At 51.5% G+C, this 21,012-nt stretch overlaps 1 protein-coding gene and 1 long non-coding RNA gene across 8 annotated transcripts in view; one reads left to right on the top strand and one right to left on the bottom strand.

The window, feature by feature from the left end:
* Positions 1–21,012, top strand: part of Tox2 (TOX high mobility group box family member 2) — a 127,002-nt gene that overhangs the window by 13,194 nt on the left and 92,796 nt on the right. The window contains exon 1 of one of the 7 annotated variants that reach the window (XM_042276749.2): positions 8,794–8,996. The exons of 5 other annotated variants lie outside the window; for them this stretch is intronic. The gene's annotated coding sequence lies outside the window, so the exon portion shown is untranslated. Of the gene's footprint in view, positions 1–8,793; positions 8,997–9,130; positions 9,252–21,012 lie in introns of those variants that run through there. One more of the 7 variants, XM_015999320.3, reaches the window with a different exon arrangement.
* LOC121828929 (uncharacterized) lies at positions 14,157–21,010 on the bottom strand. Its single transcript, XR_013050956.1, has 3 exons — positions 20,522–21,010; positions 15,649–15,901; positions 14,157–14,396 (listed from the first exon to the last, which is right to left on the bottom strand). It is a non-coding gene; the product is annotated as an uncharacterized LOC121828929 (long non-coding RNA).

The raw sequence follows: 21,012 nt of genomic DNA, 5'->3' as shown, positions 1-21,012 counted from the left end.
TGTTTAAACCTCCCTGTGCAGCGTCTTCACGGGGTCTAGATAGGACTTGCTTTTCCAACCTCACTCCCAGCTACTTTGCATGAAGGCCCAGGCTCCAGGCTCCGTTCTGGGGACACAGTCAGCTCTGCTATTGCCTTCATTTCATCCCTGCTGAGTGCCTGGCTGTTCTCACACCACTGAGCCTGCTGACCTCGCCTGGCACGTTCCAACCTGCACCCTCATATGGAGACTGGCACTGTCCCCACCCTCCAGTCTCAGCTCTAGCCTCTTGTCGTACTCTGGTTCCTGACACCCTCTTCTCCATCCTGGCCTCTAGTACTTTCCTTTGGGGGCATATCACATCTGTGGAATTGCTTGACTGTTTCCCCTCTGGAGAGTAAATTGTAGGGACCAGTGATCTGGCTCATGTGTACAGTAACATCTAGGACCTGCACTGTTGTTTGCTACATAATCAGTGCTCAATGATACATAGTAGAAGGAAGAAAGGAGGGAACGAGACAGATGTTTTCTAGAAATAGCCCCATAATGCATCCAGGCTGTGTTCCACCCTCTCTGGGCCTTCCTTACCTCCTTGCCAGGAGAAGCTATGCCTAGGACTCACAAGTATCAACAAGTACTGATCTCCTGGTCGTGTCCCACCAGGGACATCTCTAGCTGAGCCAGGGAGGAAAGTAAGAATGCCAATCAGATGGATTTAAGGTGGAAATCCTTGGGTTTAAGGTAGAAATCCTTGGCCTCTGGCTTTGAATTTATGCTTGACCTCTAAGGCAAGAACCATCAGACCCAGACCCATCTCCCTGCCAAGGTGACCTTGGCTTTACTAGGAGGGACACGTCCCTCCCCGTTAGAATCTGGGGCACAGTCAGCCTGGCCTTCAGAGATAAGGATATTTCTCTCTGGTGTGGGAACATTTCTGGTGAGCAAGCAAGACTTGTGGGTGGTCTCTGTCCTGAAAAGATGGTTCTCCCTCTTTATTAACCTGTGAATCACAAACATGATATTTTCTACCTAAAATCCTAGCCCACTGAAGATTCCAGAACACTGTTCATGTTGGCTCTTTGCCTTTTTAGGATTCAGTGCTGCCCCGTCCTGGTCTATCAGAGATGCCCTATACTTGTTTTTCTTTCTGGAAACAGTGTGTCATTTACCTTGTCACTGTATCAATGGGCTCTGTCCCTCCCTTCCTACCCCTCTAGAATAACAGCTTCATAGAGGACTCTGAAGAAGCTGCTGTGTCAGTTGGTAGAATGTCTAGCACGTATGTATAAAGTCTTAGGCTCCATGCCCAAAACCATATGAACCAGCTGGGGTGGTGCATAGTTGAGTCCCAGCACTTGGGATGTGGAAGCAGGAGGGTCAAAAGTTCATGGTCATCCTAGACTAAACAGTGAGCTTGATGCCAGCCTGGGCTACATGAGACTGTGTCTTAAAAAAAAAAAAATGGAAGAGCATATGGCACATTTACAGCTCCTGTTTTTGGTTGGCATGTTATTTTTCTGTGTGTCTGATGTGTGTGTGCATGCATGTGGGCATGTGGATTGTCTGTCCTCACCTTCCACTTTGTTTGATACAGGATCTTTGTGTTGCTTGCTACTGCTGGCCCACAAACTTCTAGGGATTCTCCTATTTGTCTTCCATCTCACACCCTAGGAGCACAGGAGTTGCAGACATACACTACTGTGCCCAACTTTACATGGGTTCTAGGGACTCAAATTCAGGTCTTTTGATTGCTCAGCAAGCATCTATATATACGGAGCCATCTCCCCAGCCCCTGGCACGCTATTTCCAAAAGGGTTGACTATATTCACCGGCAGCAGGGGAAGTGCCCATTTTATTGTGCCCTCTGTACACAGCTCATTATCTTCCGACAAACCTTCAATTGTGCAGACACCTCCTGCCTGGTCTGCCTAACATGCAGACCCCAGGTCTTTGTGATGTGGAATTATGCACCCATCGGTGCAGATTTCAGCGAAAGAGCTATGTTTGCCATTGTGGTCTGATCTGTTGTTTTTTTTAAATGCCTGGGGTAATATCCTCAATCAGAGGGCAAATAGAAGCAGGGAAAATCGGTAATAAAAAATGAATTAGGGTGATTAGCAAAGGTGAGTGCTTCCCTCCTCAGGCGACAGGCAGAGTTGACGGAGCTTTGCAAGGTGGCTCCTGTCCAAACACGCAGCTGGATTACTGCAACCTCCAGGCTGGCCCTGGGGTCTGCTCCGCACATAGGAGTCTGGTATTGCATTTAGTTCTGCAAAGGTCATGGGTACCCCTCGGAGGGGGATCAACCCCTAGTGGGTTGGATCAGGGTCTCCAAAGAGGGGTTACTTTCCCTTCCCCCCATTTCCATCTCGAGCCAAGATGAGGACCTCTTCCCTTGGAGCAGAGACTCCTGTGGGCCTGGTCTCTTCGAGAAGGAAGCAAAGGCTTTAATTGATTAATGCAAACATCCGGTCTCCACAGCACTGTGGGTTTCCTGAGAGCCAGGGTGCTCAGTGTCCTCAAATGGGGCTTTGGTGGGCCTACTAGGTTGGACCGTGCCTCGAGGATGGGGGGCGGGATTATGCATTGCATTTTAGAAGACACCAGCACTAGCTGAGCTGGTTCCTCTATGGCTGAAAAGAGGCAGAGTTCTGGGGAGTGAGGAAGGTGTACAGGAAAGATATGAAACTTTCATCTGGGCAGTGGTGGGATTTGCACCCAAACAGGGTAAAAGGAACCATGAACACACAGCAGGCTGATCTTATGTCAGATCATGGTTCCCCACAGTGGGATGATGATGGTGAGCCCACGGTGGAGAGTGTATTAAAATGCAGATTCTGAGGCAGTAGGTGGGGTGGGGCAGCTTAGGATTCTGCATTGCTAAGGTCTGGAGCAGTGGTTCTCAACCTCACTGACACTTTAACCCTTTAACGCAGTTCCTCATGTTGTGGTGACCCCCAACAATAAGATTACTTCTGTTGCTACTTTATAAAGCTCTAATTTTGCTGCTGCTATGAATCGTAATGTAAACATCTGATGTGCAAGATATCTGATATGTGACTCCACTGCTGGTCTGGAGACTGCTGGAGGTGTGTGTGAAATGTTGAAATACCTAGAATCAGAGTCCAACCCGAGAGTTCTGGGAGAGGCCACCGATGAGGACAGCGCTCAGGAGAAGGGGTGTGGTAACCTCAGCTTGAGCCAGACTTTGGCTTGATCCCCACCATGCTCTGGATCGGCCAGTGTCCACATCACTAGTGCTGAGATTGCAGGTGTGCACCACCCTGTGCCTAGCTTTTCACGTGGGTGCTTAGGTTTGAACTCGGCTTTTCAAGGCTGCACCGCTTGACATTCACTGACCACGCTATTCCCCAAGGCCCTCTACTAATGGGTTTTGCTCAGATATGCAGAGCTTTTCATCCATATAAAGGATCAGTGGAACCAATAGGAGATGAGGCTGGAGAACCTGTTTACCTGGACAGTACAAGCCAGGGCTGCAAGGGGCTGGAGCCCTGGAACTGAGTTGCAGGGCAGAGGGGCCGAGTGTGGTTAGGGTTCCATCTGGAGACATGATAGGCTCTGGCCTTGAGGACAAGTGGGGCCCATCCACGCTTTTAAATGGGAACAGTGGGTGTTGGTTCCCCTTTTTGTTAATTTCTTTGCAAGAGAACTGATTGGCACCGTAAATCGAGAGGGGCTTTTGAGGATGCACACCAGCATGAGGAGGACCAGACACAGGACAAGGATGAGGGGGCCAGTGAAGGGTGGTGGTGAGTGCCTGCAGTGTGTGGTACACCTGAGGTATAGGCTTTGCGAGGAGAGTCATCCAGGACTCAGCAGCCACAGTATCCCCGTGGGCCTGGGCCCTAGACAGAGCCCCAGAAGCACACAGCGGCTCCAGTCACTCCCCCCACGTGTACTCCGTTCAATGGAAGCTCACAGCTTCTCAGCTCTTACAGGTGCTGACAGAGACATCACAATATTGTGAAATGAGACGCCCGAAGCCGACTTCATTACCAGCTTACCTGGCGACGTAGCAGCCGCCTTAGCACGACAGTTGGGTGTGACAGAGCTAAAATTGAACTTGGCAATTACCGCTCCTGCGAGGTTCTCAGTGCTGTGAAAAGAAGGTTCCATGGAAATCAACCTTAGTAATCACAGGGTTTAAAATTAGTTCGTTACTATTAAGGCTGCACCGTCAGCAGAGCCTTCGTGTGGCAGGGGCAGGGGCGGGGCCAGGTCTGGGCAGCCCGAGGTACTGTGGGCGCACCTGCTCTGGTGTTTTCCTTCTCAGTCAGTCCCAGTGTAGATGCTCAGGGCCGCTGCAGCTTCTGGCCTGAAACTGCCCTTCTCCTGCCTCTGCTTCCTCAGCCCTGGTCTTTTCTTTAGACCTTCAAGGGCTTTCCTGAGTCTCTCCACGGGTCACGATCCAGGGAGAGCTCCACTCTGGATTCCTGATCAGAGGAAAAAGCCATGAGACATGACTGAAGGTTCCTTACTCTTCTGTGGGATTTCTTTTCTGAAGCTCCCCACTCCAACCCCCGTGAGTGTGTGTGTGTGTGTGTGTGTGTGTGTGTGTGTGTGTGTGTGTGTGTGTGTTCTGGGGAATCCGGTCACACCCAGGTCCTCATGTTTACAAAGTAAACAGTTTAGTGACTGAGCCATCTCCCAGTGCCTTTCCTGAAGTTTTGGTGGATTGTCTCATCATGTCCCGATTCTGTAGACGAAGACAGTGCAGGGCCCATGTGGGCTCAGGACTGGTTCACAGTGGGTCATGGGAAATCTCAGCAGAGTGGCCTGGCTGCATGCTGGATCCTGGTGAAAGGGGAGACAGAAATTCAAATCTGCACTGGGCCTCAGCTCCCCCACCTCTATATGACAGAGAGACTTGTGCGGCGCAGGTGTCAGCCTTGTGGGGCTGTCATTCTTAAGTGATGTTTACAAACCACCTGTTTTGTCCCAGGCACCAGACCAGACTCTTCCCATGGGTAATGCCTGCTCTGCACACTAACCCCAGGAAGGGGTTATTATTCCTGTCTTCACATTAGTGAATGAAGGCTCAGAGAGGTTTCTGAACAAGGGGTTGTAGGGCCAAAAATTCGAACCCTGGAGAACTGGCCCCAGCACCAGGCCATGGTCTCTTCCCCTTACTGTGGAGATGAACCCCCCACACCACCACACTCCCCCCCCACACACACACTTACACATTGTAAGATGTTGCTAGGGTTCTAGAGAGGAAGGCAGATATGGAAATGTCTTCCCAGCAGGCCACAGCCCCTCCACAGGAAGCTGAGTCATCTCTCTCTGTGACTCTGCTTTGAACCATAACCATCCAGCAGCCGAGTCATCTGAAAACCAAGTGTCTAAAACAAAAACGCTGGAGGCCTCCAGGTGTAAGGCACCTCCTGGTTCCATGCCAGCTGCCGCTCCCCCAGCCTGCCCTGGGTGCCACGGCCATGTGCTCAAGGCTACCAGAGCAATGGGCCTGGAATGGAGTTGACCCCCACTGACAAGGTGAACCATCCAGCCTGCTGTGGTAGGAGGATACCCACCCCAGCCATGTCCAGCCCTGTTGCTGGCACATTCGAGGTGTGTAAATCATGGCTGGGAAGCTCACTATCATCCTTGCACGGTGTGGGACTGTACCCAGAATTCTGCCTCCCAGCAAGAGTGGTAGAACCCAGTCCAGAGACCTCATCATGGCCTCAGCCCTGCAGAGAGATGCCGTTCCCTGCAGATGGGGTGTCAGGAGGGGATTTCAAGACTAGGAGAAGAGTGTTGTAAGAACTTCCCAGAATTATCCCAGGTCAACCCACCTCAGCCTCTTCAAATACATCCACTTTCTTTAACCGTATTTTCCCGGGCAGTTAGACCTAAGATTTCTTTTGTTTACAATCGTGCAAAAGTGACCAGGATTGGTGGCCCCTGTCTGTGATCCCAACACTTGGGAAGGGAGGCAGGTAGGAGAATAGTGAGTCTGAGGCCAGCCTGGGCTACAGAGTGAGACTCTGTCTCAATACAAACAAATACCTAAACCAAGACAAAAACAGAGCAAGGTGATGTAAAAGCAGTCTGTGCCGAGAGGCTGGGGACCCGTCCTGGTGACGACTTTCAGCACAACAGCCATTCTGTCACCTGAGACTCTCGACTCTAGTGCCTGGAAGTATGCTGAACCTGTTTAAGGCAGCCTGGGCTAAGCTGTGGCATCTGCAGGAGGGTTTTGATTTAGGATATTTTCAGCTTACCGTGGACTTACCAAGACACATTTCTGTAAGTCAAGGAGTGCCTGTGTACCCCGACTCTGCTCCTTGTTCAAATCCCTCCGAGTGTGCATGCATGTATGTGCATGTGTGTACATTGAGGACTTGAGTGTTGTTCCCAGGTGCTGTCCACCTTGTTTTTTTTGAGACCAATGAGGATCTCTCATTGGCCTGAAGCTCACTGATTAGACTAATCTGGCTGGCCAATGAGCCCCAGGGATCTGCCTGTCTCTGCCCCTCCAGGGAGGGGGGTGGAGCCCTTTACCATGTAGGTCTGCACCCAGCTGTGACAGGCTGTTTCTAGGCACTGAATTCACACACTCATGCTTTCTCGGCACACCCATCACCAGCTAAGCTGTCACCAGAGCCCTGTGTCCCACCTTGAGTGGCAGCTGAAGCCCTCACTCCCTGGATTACCCCAAGGCCTTAGTCTGAGGAGTCGAGACTTTGCACCTACGTGTGTGAGCAAGGATGCCCTGGAGGGTGGAGACAGTATCCTGTTCACTTTCTGCCTCAGCCTGGGAACGCTGATCTCCACAGCACGGTGGGTGGAAGGGAGAGCAGAAGATGCATTGAGTGAGCCAGTGAATGACTGCTGGAGAACGACGATTGGACTTTCCCTTCATCCTTGCTCTGTGTCAGGCACACGTCAAACTTAGCAGAGCCTGGCTGCTGAAGAGCAAGTTTACTGCTATTTGGTAAGAAACACATGCTCCTTTCCACTTCAACACATGCTGTTTATTTTTTCCTGACTGCATAACATTTTACTGAACGGAAAGCCATGCTTTAAAAAACCCATCCTGTATCTGAGGACCATAAGATCATTTCCATTTTATTATAAATAATGATACAATGACTATCCTAATTCACATGAACTTGGGCCTGGATAGTCCTTTGCCACCTCAAGTTTATGTAAATGTTTGTAGATGGCTTCTTTTTTATTTTTCATATGTATGAGTGTTTTGGCTGTATGTATGTCTGCACCATGTGTGTGCAGTGCCCATGGAGGCCAGAAGAGGGCACCAGATTGCCTGGAACTAGAGTTAAAAACAGTTGTGAGCCACTGTGGGGGTGCTTGAAATAGAACCTGGGTCCTCTGGAAAAGCAGCCAGTGCTCTTAACCACTGAACCATCTCTCCAGCCCCAACAAATAGTTTATTATACTATTAAGCCTTAATATGCTTTAATACCTCAGTACGTCTATGCAATTTTTATTGGTCTTTATAGCATAGTACAAAATTCTCACCTCCTTTTCCTTCAGATGGGCCCCATGTGCTTGGCTTTGACCTTAGAGCGATGGTTGTGTGCTCTTGGTTTCGAGTGCCTGCTAGGTATTAGGCCTTGTCTAGGAGCCCGACCTAGAGATGACTAAGACAGATGGTCCCAAGCGTCTTGGAGATGAGAGTCTCGTGGGGGAAGACACTCAGTCAATACAGAAACATAGCTGGCAGAACTAAGGATGGGCAGGGCTGGGGAAGAGGGTGGCCGGCCAAGGGAACAGCAGGAGAGAGGTGCAAAGTCACAGAAGCTGGACCCTGCCCATCCCTACTCCTCCACTGCAGCTCTCTCCTGCTCACTCTGGATGCTGGCCCTGTATCTCCTGGCTCTGCTGTGCCCTGGCCCTTGTCTGTCACTTAGCTGATCGTTGTTACGGTGTTGACTAGTGGGGCCCCCATTGCTCTTCTTTCTCGGGCCTGGGAACATGGTTAGCTCTGACATCATTGTTGCTGTTGCATGGCTATGCCCCCCAAAACACCCCACCGGTGTAACAGCGCCAAGCACACTTCATGGCACCTAGTAAATACTACTCTCCCCATTCTATAGGTAGAGAAACTGAGGCCCAGGGAAGTCAGCTGTCCCAGCCAGCAGTGCTAGAATTCAAACCCAGCTCCCTTCTTCTAGAGTCCATATTCTTCATGGAGCCCTAATTGAGCTGTGTTTACATGAAAGCTAATGAGATGACTAGGCAGTCCAGAGGGCCTACCCTGATCCAAGCCTTATTTCCGTGTCATGGGTAACACTGACTGGCCCCTTGGCCTCACTTCAGCAAGGATGATTAACCAGGGAGATTTCCATGTTTGTATTTTGTTACATATGTAACGATTGCCTGTGCAAAAGGAAAAAAAAAAAAAAAAAGACAGAAGCAGCAGCTGAGTCCCTTCCTCCTGCTCTGTGGGTAACCACAGCTAACAGCTTGGTGCTCTGACAATGTAAATTCAAGTGCAAGTTCTTCCACCCTGACGAGTGCATGCACACACATACACATGCCACACACATAAACATGCACACACACACACCCACACACGTGCCCATACAGAGTTGATATTTTTATAAAAACAGGACCATGCCCTTCACTTTCTCTCACAACCAGTTCCAAATTGGCACCCGCAGACGAGCCCCATCCACCCCGGCCCATAGAAGGATGCGTCTCGTGTATTCAATCAGCTCTGGCTTCAGACGTTCATCCTGTCTCAGGTTTGCGTAATGAGCATCCTCCGGCATGCCTGTGTGCGGGATGCAGGTATTGCCACAGCGTGGGTGCTCAGGAGTCTAATTGCTGAATGAAAGGTGTGCAGATTTTGCACCTTGACAGGTGCTGCCAATTTGCCTTCTGAAGGGCCTTCCGGTGCCGCGACTTCTCCCAAGCAGCACGCCTCTGAAGCCAGGGCTGCCTGCTCTTCTGCTCCCAGAGCCCTGGCGTGGTGCTCCACACATGTGGGCCCAAATTGGGATAGAAGATGGATCTGGATCAAAGAGGTTAAATAACAGGTTTTTCCGTTTCACCTTGTAGGACCGGGATGGGGGGCGGGGGTGCCGGGCCTCCAGCCAATAGAGGACCAAGAGTCGTCGGGAGGGCTTATAAAGCTGCTATTTCTGGCATTTTTTTTCTCTTTCTCTGCTGATTATGCAGCAGCATCTCGCAGAGGCTTGTCGCGGGCGCGTTCTCTCGCTGCCTGGGCTTCTGTGGAATGAGGCTCAGGCTCCTTCTCTCAAGACCCTGGTGCATTGCAGGTGCGTCTCTGCAGAAGGTAAGCAGCGCTGTCCGCTGCTTCGGGGGTGGAGGTGCTCAGGCAGGCTCTGTAGGGCCAAGATGGGTGATGCTGGATCCTGGGTGGGGCCAGGCAGGAACTGGTGCCTGCCACGTTCTGCAGTGAGGTTGCTGTGCAGGGTCCAGGGGCCTGGCGATGGCTCTTCCTCTCTGATAAGAAATTCTGCGTGCAGCTGGCATTGGCTCCGCTGAATAGGATTAGCCACCAGTCTTGATGCCCAGGACGCTCAGGGAGCATTCACTCCTTCATGTATTCCTTCATGTATTCATACATATATTTATGTATTTATTCGTCTTGCATTCAGCTCACATATAAGCAGGCCTAACCAGATGTAGGTGTTTGTGGGGGTGGGAGCAGATTGGGAAGGGGTCTTGCTGACTTAGACAAGAGACAGTGAGAACAGTGGTGGTTCCCTGTGCCATGTAAGGACCCAGGAGACACTGGGCTGGGAAGTAGGAGGGGGTCTTCTGAGAAAGGGATGTGGTGCAGCTAAAGATGGCACCAGGAATCAGATTTTGGAGATGGAGACACAATCAAAATTCTCCCCTCATTTAGGAAAGGCCGCCTTTCCTCTTGTCAAGAAAGGGTACAGGGAAACCAGCAGCCGGGATCTCCATGGCCACCCTTTTGAAGAAGAGAAGGGAAGAAATACATCACGGCCCCCAGGGTGAATGCACAATGTGGCAGTGAAAGAGGCTCCTGTCAGTGGCATTTCCCAGCAGCCCCGAGGGAGGAGGCTGTGCGGTGTGTGTGTGTGTGTGTGTGTGTGTGTGTGTGTGTGTGTGTGCTCATTGCTATTAACAGTGCTATACCTAGATCAGAAGGCCTGATCCTTCTGGCGCTCTCATTTCCACGGTCATTGTTGGGGATCTGGTTTCATGCATGTGCATCCTAGAAATGGAAGGTGACAGCTCAGGCCCATGTCCCCTCATGTGGAACATTAGGGGAGCATAGAGAGACCAGGAACCGGCATCCCTCATGCCTCCCAAGAGCATCCTTCCTAATCCCCATAGAGTTACCAAGAATTTTCTGAGACATTGGGCCCGGCACTGCCCGGGGAAGGTCTCACAGCCCCCTGGCCAGGGCAGGAATAGCCATGGGTGCCTGCCAAGCAACAGGGCCTGGGTTAGTGACCACATTCAAATCCTAGCCCCACCTTAAGTAGTCAGTGACATGGCATGGGCTCCTCAAGTAGCCTGAGTCTCAGTGTCCACACCTGCAGAGTGGGCATTGGCATTTTCCCTGTGATGGTGTGTACATATATGTGGGTGTGTGCATGCATACAGCCATGCACACATTGCTCATACTTGGCCTAGCAGCTAGAAGGGCCTCCATCCATGTTGGATGGATGGATGGTCCAGGATGACTCAGCTGGGGAGGAGGCCAGGATGCCTGGTCGGGCACGTGCTCTGGTGCATGTACATATGGCCAGAGAGCCTCTCTGTGTATCTAGAGTGGGGGCACTGTGTTCTGTGTGGGGCTGGCTGAGAGAAATTGCTCTGGTCACCCCCATGGCTTCCCCTATGGGGGAGGGGGGGCACTATGGGACTTGTTGCCCCCTGGAACCATCATTGGCCCCTAGCTGAACTCTTCTTACACAGCTTCCTGAAGACTGGTAGGCAACCTAATGTTGGGATCTTATAGGGACAGGCAACCAAGTCACCAGCTGCTGATTGTCACCTGTGTGTTGGGAATCTGGGCTGGATACAGGGAATGGCACAGGCAGCGAGGGTGTTCAGTCCATGCAGACTTCCTGTCAGGAGCAGAAACTGAGCATCGATCTAGGACCTGGCTTGGAACAGGTCTCCTTTCTATGGGTTCACTGTGTGACCTCAGGCAGGTCACTTTACCTCTCTGATCCTACAGAATGTCAGGTTAAGAGGATGACAAGGGACAAGAGATGCAGAGCCTCGTGTTGTGCTTTATGAATAAAAATGCCACCCCTTCCTAGGGAAGGGACCCAGGGAGCTTTGCATGGGCATCAGCTCAGTGTCTGCTGCAGGCTGGCATGAGGTAGGCTCCCACTGAAGGCTTACATGAAGAAGGAAGGTGGCCGGAGCGTGGACTCCAGCCTTTATGTCATCCCCAGGTGAGCTCCTCAGAGAAATAATTCCCGCTGGTCCCACCAACTGCCCCTGTTTGCCACACTGGCAGTCGCTGGTGTGAGGGGTATCGTTAGGGTGGGCTTCCTGCTAGAGATTAACTTCCTGTCTGAGACCCATAGGGTCGCCAATGCCCTTCTCAGCTGCCTTCTTCAGGGACCGACCTATCATTCCTGAGATCAGGTACTGAGGTGGGGTGCCATTGGAGGAGGCAGCTCAGGTCCAGCTGTGGCTGCCTCTGTGACCCCCACAGGGGCCTGAAAAAAAAATCACAGGTGGATGGATTCCTGCCTCTCTTGGGCTCTGGAAGTCATTTTCCAGGGAGGCCACCACACCAGAGTCCCACCCGTGGAGAGTAGTATCTTTTGAATTCATCACCAGAGTAGCAATTAGGGGGTGAAGGCTTTCATTTTTCTAGCTAGGAGATCCATGCCACTCCCTTTCCTCTGAGGAGCCCCTGAGGCTCTGAGGCCGCTCATGAAGGGTGTGAGCATGGACTGTGAACCAGCACCCGATAGGGCTCGTCCTGGAGGAGACGAGGCTAGGGGCAGCCCTCTCTTGATTCACTCGTACTATGCCCTCCATCTCACCCATCGCAGTGATCCCTTCTCTGCCCTGCTGCAGCCCACCTGTCCATGTTGCTGGCTGTCCCTTCAAAGCTCCATCATCTGCTACCTGGGTGGCTTCAGGAGCCTCCTGTCCTGAACTTTCCCATTAGAATCTGCCCTCCCTGCAGCCAGCTCAGTGAACTGCCTAATGTGTCCGTCCCTCCCACGGACGCTTGGCAGCTGCCGGCTGCCCCTCCACACCACGGTGTCCGCCTCAAAACCTCACCTGCCTGCCTGGGGCTCATCTGCTTCCACACTCACAGGTTTCTGCTTCCTCCAGGATCCTGCCTGGCGTTCCCTGAAACTCCTTCCCCAGCCAGGCTGCCCTGCCTCCTACTTCTTAAATCTTCAGGTCCCTGTGTCCATGGTAGGTTTCCTTTAGACCTCCAACTCCCGCTAATCTGCAGAGCGGACCAGGACATCAAGGCTTTGCCACAGCCCTCTCTGATTGTCCCTCTGTGCATGCTGTGGTCCCCCAAGGGTCACTGTGGGGCTCTGGAGGACCTCACCCATGGCTGATGCACCTTTATTTTCCTACCTGCTGGACGTTTTTGCTTAGGATGCACTCACATACGCAGGGCATGCAAAGAAGGCCCCATAGACAGACCCCTTGAGAATCCCCAGTCTGTGGTTGATGTGGCTGTGTGGCCTCACCTCTCTGAGCTTAGTGTCATGAGGATCAACAAGATGTCACCTCTCTTCTGCTTGCTGGGCCTAATTATTCCCCCAGGACACTTGGGACGTTCCAACGACTCCTTCCATTTGCTCCAAGCAGAGAAAACTTGAAGAGGGGTCAGGCACATTGGCCCCCAGTGTCCCACACAGAAGCATAGGACCCTAAACAGGGGCAAAAATAGCAGCCACCAGGGCACCCTGCGATGCGGAAGCCACAGAGGAAGCCGCAGGCCAGGCGGATGCCAGCTGCCTCGAGGGGATGAGGTTCCTCAGATGTGCTAGCGAAGCAGCCCTCACGCCTGCCCTTGCCTGCTCCTTCAACCACAGCATCAGATAAGCCTGCGGACAGCTGTTGGCTTCCTCTCTGGGGAGGGTAAGCGCAGTGCCATCCGTGGGCGTGCTTTGCCTCCCGTCATCTTTCTGGCCTCTACCCCCTTGCCCTGCCTTCTCTGCCCACCTTGACATCCCTTCGCTGACCAAAGCGACACTTGCCCACTCCCATGTGAAGGCCTTGAACTGGCTGCTGAGCAGCGTGGACGCCCCAAGCTGGTACCATCTTGGCTCCCCCCCAACCCCTCCAACCACTGTTCATCTTTCTGTAACTTCGTCCTAAAAGTCCAGTTTGACTGGCTTAAACGGAATTCCCTCCTGATCCCCTCACCTGCTCGCCGCCTTCCTTCCGTGTGTACAGCCTTCCAATGTGCTGTGTGAGCCACTTGTCATTTCTGAGGATGATTGATGGTTTCTCCAGCCCAGGACAGTAAGCCCCAGTGGCCTTTGTTCACTGCTAATCCCTGGATGCTCATAACAGGGCCTGCCTGGCACAAAGCAGATTCTCAACACATATTCTTTCAGTTCGTGGACACACATGGGTATGAAGAACCATTGGAAGAGGCCCAAGCTGGGTCTGGTGTGTTGTCAGGGGCTCTAGGACTGAGGGCTGGACTCATTGTCTTTGGGGACTCTGGCATCAGGACCCTGAAGCGACAGATGTCTGGGTCTGGAGAGGGTTCTGGAATCCCACATGGTACCTTGCAAGAGTTGTGACCCTTAGAGTTGTTATGAGTTTGGCTTTGTCCATTTGCTTTTGAGAGAGGGTCTTGCTGTGTAGTCCAGGTTGACTTCAAACTCTCCATTCTCCTGCCTCAGCACTCCATGTGCTGGGATCACAGGAGTGACACTGTGCCTGGCCCAGTGGGTTTGGCTTTGGGACCACGCTGCTCTGGTTTGAATCCCAGCTCTCCCACTTCTCAGCTGTGTGGCCGCCACCTCTACCTCTGCATATCAGTTTCCTTGCCTGTTCAGTGAGCAATGATTCCGACCTTGATTAATTTGCAGGATTATGTCTCAGCTCTGTGAAGTCCTTGCCTTGTAGTAGATGGTCAGTAAGAGGCGGTTTGTTAAACCCACTCAGAGTGTGTTAGGCTGGGTTATGCCTCAGAAACAAAGAGCCCCCAAACCTTAGTCATTTATCACAAGGATAATTTATTGATTTTTTTTAGTGTTTTATTCACCCCCATTTCCTCTTTTATCACACCCACTCCTTTGTCTCGATGAGTAGTATGGTGTATTTTTGTGCCTCCCACTCCTTCCATGACCATCAGCAGAGAAGTAGGTCTGGGGTTTCTGCTCCGCAGTCACTCAGAGTGGAGGTTAATCTCATCTCCCTTGAGAGTCCCGAGGCTCCTGCAGAGCCAGCCTGGAGTTCCCATGTTTGCTGTTCTGCACTTCCACAAGAAGAGACCATTTGTTTATGCTTCTAGCCCATTGGTCTAAACCAGCACCGTCATGAGGGGAACCTAAACCCAGGGTCCCCATGCTGAAGGGAGCGGAAAGAAAGACACTGAAGCACCATGGGAAAATCTGTCATGGTGGGCTCATCCTGCCTGGCCGTCTCTGGGCAGAGGCACAGTTAACCCACAGCCCGAAGGAACTTAACCAGTGCTGCTGCCTGAAAACGTACACCCTTGCTACATCCATGTCCTAATCTCCGAAACCTGTCACCCTTTGGCAAAGTGGTCTTTGCAGATATAACAAAGATAATGATCTTCAGTTGAGGGGATTGTCCTGGCTTTCCTGGTGGCCCACAGTCATTTTAGGTAGCTCCTAAGAGGGATGCAGCAGGAGTCTGAGACAGGAGGTGATGCTAGGTGAGCCAATGTGCTTTGAAGGCGAAGAAAGGGGTCACAGGCCAGGGGACATCAAAAGCTGAGGGTACAAGAAATGTGTTTTCCCCTGGACCCTCTGGAGCCGCCTGCCCTGCCCTGGTCTGAAGCCCTAAGAGATGAGCTTGGGACTTTTGGCATCCCGAACTATGAGAGAATAATTTGTATGTTGTCACTTACTTTGTTTTGCTTTGGTCCGTTTGTGGTTTGGCTGGGGATAGAGCTCAGGCCTTGTGCATGCCAGGCGAGTACTCCACCTCTGAGCCCCAGGCAGTCTGTGTGGGTTTGCACTACTCAGTTTATCGTGATTTGTCTGGGCAGCTATGAAAGTACTAGCAAAACCCAATGCCCAGAAGCCTCCATCTGCTCTGACGGAACAGACCCACCCCTGTGCCCTCATAGTGTGCTATGTCCCCTGCTCTGCCTGGCATTTCAGCCTCTTGGGGGAATACGTGAGGGTATGGGGAAAGATGGCAGCCAGGTCACGGTCAGAGCCCAGGTCAGTCACTTAGAGACTGTGAACAGGTTTTTCTGTATCTCGGTCCCCAGCTGTACAGTGAGCATGAACATCGGGCGGATGGTCCCCTACAAGGGGCTGGGAGCAGCAAGGGACAAATGCAAATATAATGGTACTTGGTTCAGCTCAAAACTCCTTTATGGGAAACCTCAGATGGGCAGAGAGAGCAACGAGCCTCTGTGCTCAGACCTTATTTTGTAAACATGCTGCCAGCTCCTTTGGCCCTCAACCCCAGCCTGGCTGCTTCGTGGCTCTGCGAACGTGATATCAACTTGCCTGTGTAAATACTCACCTCCCGATTTGTGAATGCAAATGCATTTGGCTGCGTGTGTCACCCTCTTGCCATAGCTCTTCTGGAAGCCAACCAAGCAAATTCTGAATTCTGGAATGGCATGAGTTCTGGCTGGCACAGGGCCCTGGGTCCTGCTCCTCTCCAGCCCTGCAGGGCCTGGGGCCTCACCTTTTTCTCAGCTTCCCAGTGGCCCACATCCTCTCGTCACTTGGGGCTAAGTCGGGTTCTGCTGGTTCAGGGCAGAGGTTAAAACCTAGGGCAGGAAGAGCATGTGGCTATGAATTGAAAAGGAAAATATCCTTTTCTTTTGAATTGTCAGAAAAAGAAATGAAAAGGAAGTGTGTGACCAAGGAAAGGAAATTAGGGTTTGCCACCAGCATGAGTCACCCCCTTTCTGTCTCCTGAGTGGGCCTTTGCCCTGATTCATTCACCCCTGAGCCTCTTAGCTCTGTGAAATACTGGGGTCGTGGTGATTTTATTCTGGCTACAGACTTCCTGTTCTAACCATCACTGTGTGCTTCTCCTTCAGAGTCAGGGTTCTACTGTTTCATTTGCTGCTGCTGCTGCTGCTGCTGCTGCTGCTGCTGCTGCTGTGTGTGTGTGTGTGTGTGTGTGTGTGTGTGTGTGTGTGTGTGTGTGTGTGTGTGTATGGTCAGTCAGTGGCCCAGACTTCAGGTGTCCTCTTCAAATGCTCCCCATCTTATCTTTTGAGTCAGGGTCTTTCACTGAACTGGCATTTACCAGTTTGGAAAAGCTGGCCAGGGACCTCTAGAGATCTGCCTGTATTCACTTCCCCAGAACTGGGTTTACAGGCATGTGCTGCCATGCCCAGCTTTTTATGTGGGTTCTGGGGATCAAACTCAGGTCCTTATGCTTGTAAGCACGTTACTGAGCAGCTCGGCCATCTCCCCAGCCTCTGCTTACCGATGCCTTATCCAAGGTTTCTTCTGTGTGCAAACCAGGCGCAGAATCTTCTCCTGGCCCCACCCCAGGACCACAGCCACTTCTTCAGCTCTTTCATAGACAGGCTCATCTCCCCTCACCCCAGACCATTCACAGCTGAGGTTTGAACCACGGTTCAAATCCTGGCCCTCTATGTCCATCCCCCAGCTGTAACCCTGCTGCCCTTCTCTCCCAGCTTTTCTGTCTCCATGTCTCTCCTGAAATCCTGCTGCTGCTCTCCGATCCTGAATGGGCCCTTCCTTCTTTCCAGCTCCCAGACCTGGGGACAGCTTATCCCCCATCATCTCCCAATCTCTCTCTCTCTCTCTCTCTCTCTCTCTCTCTCTCTCTCTCTCTCTCTCTCTCTCTCTCTCGCCTTATGCCCTCACCCCCCTCACCTGCTCATTCTGCTTACAGCTACCTCCTCTCCAGTCTTTCTGCATGGCCCCTGTCAAGGCTCCAGGGGGTCTGCCACTCACCCTGATTTGAACTCCCGCTCCTGCCCCCATCATTGGACCATAAGCTTCGGGAGGACAAAGATTGCCCTGTACCTCACAGATACTGGGTGTCCTTGAGGCAGGGACTTGGGTGCTCTCCTTCGTCACCGAAAGATATTTGTGTGTAGTGTAAAATATGCTAGTTCCACAATGGCTCGTTTGGGTCATGTGCGCTTCTCCATTGCCGTGGAATCAAGCATACATTCCCCCCTGCATTTATTTCTTGGAATGTTGCCTCTCAGGGACTTTCCTGTTTAAATCTCATGTCTTTTTGTCTCACAGCATCTTGCTTTCTGTCGAAGTTGACGGAGCCATTTCTACATCGTATATATTAACTGTCTCGACGTTGGTGCTGATATTTTCTTAGTCTGATGTCCTTTTCATTTCAGTTTTATTACGTTTCCTTCCACAGAAGATATTAATGTGTGTATATTTGAACCTGTCAATCTCTTCCTCCATGATTGCTTCAAGGGCTGAGGAAGTCGCCGCGCCTCTGCGGATCTGATAAACACTGTGTTCTCTCCTCTGATTGTTTCCCTCCAGCGTGGCTTCGTGTACTTAACTCTTACCCCTTCTGCAGTGCTTGAGGCTGGGGACTTGCTGTGGTTATCTACTTCAACGTTCCCAAACAGGACGAGTCTGTTGTCTTGTGTTTATTAAATAATTGGTCTTGATCTCTTTGTTTCCAAAAGGAAAGACTAAATAACGTAGTTGTTATGAGCGTGACTTTTGGCAGAGATATGAGTTGGCTTTGCCACTGTCCAGTTGTATGACCCTGCAGGCTGCAGATGGCATTCCACTTGTCTTCTCTGTAGAATGTGATGTTGCCATCTCCCTCCTAAAGCTGTCGCAAAGGTCAAATGATATTGTTGTGCAAAGGCTGTCCCATGGATCCTGGTGCGGAGGGTTTGGTGTCCCCTCACCCGATTGGGGCTAACTTTCCAAATTTGCTCTCCTGTTTTATTGTTCCAAAGTCCTCATTTTGGGGCTGGGAAATGGCTCATTTGACAAAGTGATTAAGTGCTTGCCCTGAAATCATAAGGACCTGAGTTCAGATCCCTATCACCCATGTTAAAAAAAATTAGATGTGTTGGTACACACCTATAACCCCAGCACTGAGGAGACTGGGACATGGCCCCTGGGACTTGCTGGCTACCTAGCTAAGACATGGCTTCAGTGAGAGTCTCTGTCTCACAGTCAAGGTAGAAAGCAATTAAGAAAGGTCCCACCATTAACATTCACCCTTACCACGCCCGCCTCCAATGTGTTCTCTTTTCAATCTTTCAAGATTTATTTTATTTTATGTGTATGGGTGTTTTGCCTATATGAACATATGTGCATCGCATGTGTGCTGGTGTCTGAAGAGGTCAGAAAATGGCATTGGATCCACGCATGTTCTCATTTTGGGTCACGGCCACCTTGCTTTGCCAGCTGCTCTGCACAGTGCCTCGTCCTCTCACCAAAACAAGCTCCCTGTCACTGCTCAGTGAACATTGTTGGAAGTTTTCCTCAAGCTTTTCTTTGGTGTTTGTTCATCCCATCTCTGCCATTCTGCACTGGAAACAACCTCGGTGACTTGGAGACAGTTATCATCCCCTAACACACAGACACACACACACACAGACACACACACACACACACACACACACACACACACACACACCAAGTTTCTCACCCCACCCCCAAGTGATCTGCCTTTGGCTCACTCTGTCTCTCTGTGTAACAGGTGTATGTCGCTTGCATTTGTGTGGCCAATTGCCTTCATAATGCCTCCTTGTTTCTGAAGGTCAGGATGTCCTGTGAGCCCTGGGCTTCCCTGGAGATCTGTTCTGTATTTCAGGTCCCGCCTTAGAGTGGCACCTGGCTTACAATGTCACAAGTGGTCAAGTCAAGGCTTGGGAAAGGCCTTTGAGCTCTGATAGTAACTGGGCCATATCTAGAACATTCTGGAGGCACACACGGGCTCAGGGGATTCAACATCGTGATGGTGGCAATTCCTGATATGATATTGCCAGTAGCTGAGGGACCATCTACCACCTTGTCCTTGGTTTCCCTAGTGGAATGCAGAGAAGCTTGGAGTGTGACTAGCCTGGACACCTTGTGATTTCTCCTAAGCAGGTTGGCACAGCTGTGGAAAGAGATTAGAGTAACTCCCAGGTATAAGCTGTGCTATAGAGGACAGTTTACATCTCTGTTTTCTGAGGGAGAAAACCCCTGTTAAGACAGCCCCTACCCCCACTGCTTCTGTGGGCTCCAGGAGAGAGCTGAGATCTGGGGCATAAGGGTTCAGTGGGCAAGAACAGAGGGGTGTCCCTCAGTCTGAAAAGTTGCCTGCACAAAAGGAGGAAACTAGCCTCTTTAGGGCTTTGTATTAAGCTGCTCATTGCCAGGTATATTTCCCCCTCCCCCATTTTGTTTCCATTGGTTTGTTTGTGGCTGGATCTCACTACGTAGCCCTGGCTGCCCTTGAACTCAGCATCCTCTTGCCTCAGGCTTCCCAGTGCCAGGACTGCAGCTGCATGCTGCCGTACCTGCTTCCATCCCTATTTTGGCAGAGCAGGAATCTGAGGTTGAGAGAGCCCAGATCCCTGCTTATATCTGCACAGCAGCCAAGGGCAGAGCCGGGACTTGAACCCAGGTCTGCAGGCTTCAAGAGATGCAGCCAGTACCCTCCCCACCCACTGGCAGTCCAAAGACAGATTGTAACACAGCGCTTAAATATCCACCAGCAATGTTTACAAACATGCTCTCTGTGGGTGCTGGGTGGAGGGGAGTAAGCCTGGCATCCTGTCTTTGTTGGCTTTGGGGTTAGATGCACAAGTGGCAGGTTCAGGTGACCTAGAAAAGCCTTTCTAGGTCAAATTACGATTTCAAAGGACTCTCTCTCTCCCTCTCTCTTCTTTCAAAGCCACCCCACAATCCAACACTGAGCACTGTCATTGACATATTTCCCATCCGACAATGCCAGCCCTTTGTGGCATGATTGAGGGGCTTGTTTTGCAGCACTGGGTAGAAAATATCTTCCAGATCATCTGCCGCTCATTGTCTCAGCCCCCTCTCCATTCCCCCATCCCCCCATCCCCCGTCCCCACAGTGTCCCACCCTACACAGGGCTCTTGCGGCTTTTAGTTAATTGTCTCTGGCAAGAGTCTGTTCTGGGACTTGTTCCCAACCGCACAGAAGATAGATCATTGTCAGGCACAAATATTGGCAGTTCTTGGCAGCCGAGGGCTGTAGGCTGCTAACCACAGCCTGTCTCCAGGGAAGGACAGGCAAGAGCGCGGAAGGGCTTAGCCTGGTCGTTGGCGCATGGGCTCCCAGTTCAAACCATGTATCTCCTGTTTTTTAGCTGTGTGGTCTTGGGCAAGCTGCTTCACCTCAATGGACCTCAGTTCCTCCCCTGTGGAACAGCAGCCTGGATCATGGTAACTTACCGTATGGGTTTCAGAGGATCCAATGAGTTAATGTGAGCGCCTCAATGCAGCAAGCTCTATGTCGTTGTTGTGCAAGTTGCTTAACGTGAGGGTGTGATCCGTCCAGTCCTCCAGGCCTCAGACACTCTTCCTACCTGCTCCTGGTGCCTCACAGTCCAGCATCACCCCGGTGAGGGCTCGGGTGAAGAAGGAAGCCTAGATCTGATGGCTCGCCCATTTGTGAACACAGCATTTGGCTCCCTGCTCTGATCTGGGACCTTTCCTGAGGGCCATCTTGGCTCTAGAGTGCCCTTGGGACAGGCTGCACGTGCCCCACTCTTCGTCCTTCTCACTGGCTTCCCTGCAGCCCTCCCCAGTGAGCCTTTCCTGACACAGATAAAGACAACAAGAGAGCAGAAGACTTGTCTGCAGCCACTCGCTGAGCTGGTGACTCCTTTTCTTCCTTGGAGGAAGAAAAGCTTGCCTTGTAAATGTCCCCAGCATGTGGGGAG

This window comes from Peromyscus maniculatus, chromosome 4 (assembly GCF_049852395.1).
Source record: "Peromyscus maniculatus bairdii isolate BWxNUB_F1_BW_parent chromosome 4, HU_Pman_BW_mat_3.1, whole genome shotgun sequence".
NCBI classification, from domain to species: Eukaryota; Metazoa; Chordata; class Mammalia; order Rodentia; family Cricetidae; genus Peromyscus; species Peromyscus maniculatus.
This window is presented reverse-complemented; position numbering and strand designations above follow the sequence as displayed.